The 4766-nt window shown below is 33.7% G+C and overlaps 1 long non-coding RNA gene across 1 annotated transcript; it reads left to right on the top strand.

Annotated features, from left to right (window-relative positions):
• The first annotated feature begins 1751 nt into the window (after positions 1 to 1751).
• On the top strand, positions 1752 to 3708 carry LOC127877337 (uncharacterized). Its single transcript, XR_008048364.1, has 3 exons — positions 1752 to 1981; positions 3388 to 3496; positions 3682 to 3708. It is a non-coding gene; the product is annotated as an uncharacterized LOC127877337 (long non-coding RNA).
• The last annotated feature ends 1058 nt before the right edge of the window (positions 3709 to 4766 follow it).

The raw sequence follows: 4766 nt of genomic DNA, 5'->3' as shown, positions 1-4766 counted from the left end.
TCCGCGATATGACCTAATATGTGTTTAAAACAGCAAACAATATCCAACAAACGAATGCATTATATGTGCACTGATGTGGCTCTGTAATTGCTATTTGAAAATTTTATTAAATATGCAAATGAGAAAGCACGCATACGAGCGAGTTTCACAGATGTCATACGGCTATTATGCTGTTTATATACCATAGTCGCTACAAAGTTTACAAATGGCAGGTTCGAGTTTGTTCGTTTTTTTTACACTCATGATCGCATTGAAAGTTAATTATACACGTTTTAATTCGCAATGTATTTACTGAATCACGACAAATATCAAATACAATACAGAAAATGCATAGTTGTTTCATTGATCTATAAACATATAATGGATTGATTATAACTGATTTGAAATTAACGTTTTTAAACTTTTATTTAATCTTTTTCCAAGAATATGCTGTCCTATTTATAGCTGAACTTCCTATACCTTTATCAATGATAATCAGCGAGGTATGCCGATTAGAAAAATCGAGCTATCTCTATCGGACTGGCTCGGTCTTTTACATAGGTCGCCATTGTGAAGAATTTTTTCATGGTATGATAAATCGTCAAAAACGTATGAAATGTAAAAGTAGATGCTATATTTCTGTAGTCTTATGAAACAATTTCCATGTACTATATAAATCATAACTATACATATATTATACATATACAATTATGAATATCAATATTGCATACGATTTCTGCTTGATATTATAATGTTATTGACCAGATGTTTAGATTTTCGCTGAATAGCACTCGTGATTATTGTTGCAAACTGCGAATTTGTATATGCTGAAATTATATTCCATTTGAAAAGTCCTCAATCTAAATGGCAGAAATCACATTCATAGTGTGACCGTTGTGAGATTCATATTTAAATTGCAACTCTAACCGAAACAAAAGGAGATCGTCTACTGATCGATTATACTAAACCAACGTAATCATTAAGGTACATTATTCGTGTTTCATGCATTATATTCACATAACCGTCTATAATGTCTACACGCGTGTGTGTGATACGCAATTCAGGGGTCTGTGAATGCTACGATAATTTCCATGACGGGGACTGTAGCATAGACGAACGTACACGGCTCGTCATAACAGATGTAGAAGGAGATGGTTTCTGTGCTTTGGAAGTCGATGAGGATTGTACATGCTTCTATCTGTACACTTCAAAAGTATTACGGAACTATAATTGCCGGATCACAGGAAACATGGTATAATTAGAATAACTTCTATTACTTTTAAGCCTTCTTCAACTTCTAGTTTAATAAAATAATAATTATAATAATAATAATACTAATAATAATAATAACACTTATAATAATACAAAAAATAACACTAATTATACTAGTAATACTACCACTACTACTATTACTACTACTACTACTACTACTACTACTATTACTTCTACTACTACTACTACTACTACTACTACTACTACTACTACTACTACTACTACTACTACTACTACTACTACTACTACTACTACTACTACTACTACTACTACTACAACTACTATTACTACTACTACTACTACTAATAATAATGATACAAATAATGATAGTAATATAGTAATAATAATAATAATTACTTCATGTTCAAACTGACGAGTAGCGATTCTTGCGTCGTATAATTGATTTAAATCAATTTAATAAGATATATTGTCTGCACATATTCTAGCACACAACGATTGTTTTATTCAGACATTTTCGGATGGCACGAATAAAGCAATGGAACGACAGGTAGTGCCCGGTGTTTACGAGGATGCATTCACTGCATACTGTTGCATTCCTGACGAACGAAGCAAGAGATCAGCAAACAACGACAACGTTTTCACATGGACCTTTTCTCTGTCCATCAGCAACAACGGAGAATCATACAGTCTAGAACGAAACATAGTCGTCTATACTCCGCGGTGTCAAGACCGGGTACTCAACACACAACAAATTCAATTTCGTTTAAAGGTAGATATTCAACATATTCAAATTTATATACAGAATATTTCTGCTTTATTGGAAGTGCGGAAGTTAAACTAACCATTGTCGGTGTATTAAAATGTGGAACCAATGATTTACTTTCATTTCAATGGATAAATATATTTTTTATAAACATATTTACTATTTTGTCTAAGATATTGATATAAAAATATATAAATAGAAACAAATGCAGGCGAAAATGCATTTTTACATGGCCTGATATGAGAAGGGCCAAAAGTGTGATATCGCAGAACGAAACTTCATATCCCGGACCAAAACTCCTTGTTCAATTAACGCACGTGATCGTAACGGAAACAATCGATGTCACAAAGCAGCGATGGCACTTTTCTGAGGCCCATGAGCTCAAGTTCTCGAGCCGCTATTTCCGTGCGGGGCTGATATGACCTTTTGGCCCAACTCCCCCTTTGAATAATGTCTATATATTGCATGTGTCAATATACGAAGCACCAAAAACGAAAACATGCCTAGTTACATGACCGTATATGGTCCGGGACAAAAGTGCCATATAACAGACAAAAAATCCATATCCAGAATTTACAAACGCGATCTCACAATCGACATCACGAAGCAACGCGAGCGCATTGTTCTTTTTTACTGTATTTTCGCTATTTTGTAGCGTCGTTTGATACAAAAATGAAGTCATTGTTCATGCTTTGATTGCAAATGCAAATCTAATGTGCAAACATCGCTGCGCAAACTTTTATGGCAACATTTTGTTCGTTGAATATTACTAAACTATGTGATCTCCACGGGAGGCGCTTGAAAATATAATGGATAAAATATTTAAATTCACATGCAAAGTTTATACATAAAGCAAGTAGTTTCGGGAGGACATATCGACCTTACGTTGCAACATGTCTACGAGCGAGCGTTCTTGTGTCGATATTGATCTGCCGAACCGATATCGCCATCCGGCTCTATTTACCCGGTGAAAAATGCTTTAAAATTATACGATATTGCTTACTTGAAAACGTTATTATTATATTGAAACAAGAACAACATATATACAGATTATGTTTCTGACGAAAAACACACGACAGCATATTTTTTCTAATACAAGATCCTAGTAGGATCCGAACGAATGCATACATAAAACTGCGTTTTTAAACGGGAATTTAAAACATAAAAGTACCGTTAAGGAAAAGTTCGCATGTACAATACCGAATAAGCCGTCAATATGCATACTTAACTATTCGATATTTAAAACTTAAAAAATACTTAGGATACCAGATGCTTTCGCAATCTTTATCATGTGTCAGTCAGTTGTCGAAAATGTCTAATTACTATTGAAGGGGTTTTATCATTGAAAACTAACAAGGCATACTAAATATTAACATACGTATTTACGATGCCTCATTGCATTTGTATTTTAGTCACATTTCTGTTACATCAACTCCGAATGTGTAGCGGAAAATACATCGATGACAAACGATGGATGTCACACGTGCAAACCACAGACTAACCAATACAATTGGACGAACAGTACGTACGTTTTGCATTTCCTGTCACATGTGCGATTAAGAAAACGGTATAATTATATATATTTTGTTTTTCAACGTGTGATTTGTTCACCATTTTCTGCCAGTTGAAAATTTTTATTATAAACTTTAATTATTATTTTTCATTACTAATACAGCTGTTTTATAAACTGTATCATAATTATTTAGGTTGTGGAGATTCAAATACCGAGGTTGAAACACAAACGAATGATGTGACGATTATTGTAACAGTTGTTGTAGCAGCCCTGGTATTCTTTCCTTTTATTGTCGCATTAACTTGTTGCGCGATCAAAAGGTATACAGCTCGAAATCGTCGCAGGTATTTGGCTACTTTAATTAAGATTTGGCAAAACGTTTATATTTCTAACGCATTGCAGTCCGTCATACGCATCGGATTGCTTTATCATCATTTGGAAAACTGTTAATATACAACGCGTTTATATTATATTTGTCTGTTTCTTTTCTTTTTGTACAAATATTTGTGCTTATTAATTATCGAAACATGTTACCTACACGTCCATTTAAGCTGTCACGTCAAATCCAATTCATTTACACACATTTTGCCTTTTTTTAAACATTTAGTTACTAAGATAACATAACAGTCATGATCAAAGGTCACTATTTGTGACGGATCATGATGTCAACATGAGAAACACTAGGAATATTAAAAACTCCATAAATGTGTTCATTACATAAAGTCTTGTTCTAAACCTAGTCTTAAGTATTTAAGGCACGTGACCGATTTCAGGACAATACACACAATTGCCATTCAGGTTAGAAATCATTGAAGCACGGGTCACCACACAGAATGGTCAATCAAAAGCATTTGTGGATTATACCTTTCGAAAGGCAAAGAAATTTTATATAATATAATATCGATTAAATTACTCAATGGATAATATTAACCAGGGCATTAACAACTTTATTTTCACGAAGCACACATGCCCGTTTGCTTACTACTAACTCGTGAATATATGTAAAGTTACGTTTACTTCAGACTTAAAGCAATGCAATATGAACACATCGTCCTGCCATATGTTCCACCAGATACTCCAAGAGACATTTTCGTACCAGACAACATTCTCCGAAATGAGGGCAGGTATGAAACATAATTATATAACTGTGCCTTAAGTGTTTTATTAAAATGTGAATTAAAGTTGAAAAAGACAAGAAACGCGGACATAAACTTATATGTCATTTGTAAAATACTATTTTAGCATCGAACGCCGATGTCGTTTATGCATTAATTAGGC

The sequence above is a fragment of the Dreissena polymorpha genome, chromosome 4, assembly GCF_020536995.1.
Source record: "Dreissena polymorpha isolate Duluth1 chromosome 4, UMN_Dpol_1.0, whole genome shotgun sequence".
NCBI classification, from domain to species: Eukaryota; Metazoa; Mollusca; class Bivalvia; order Myida; family Dreissenidae; genus Dreissena; species Dreissena polymorpha.
The sequence above is the reverse complement of the archived record's forward strand: the minus strand, read 5'-3'. Positions and strand labels throughout refer to the sequence as shown.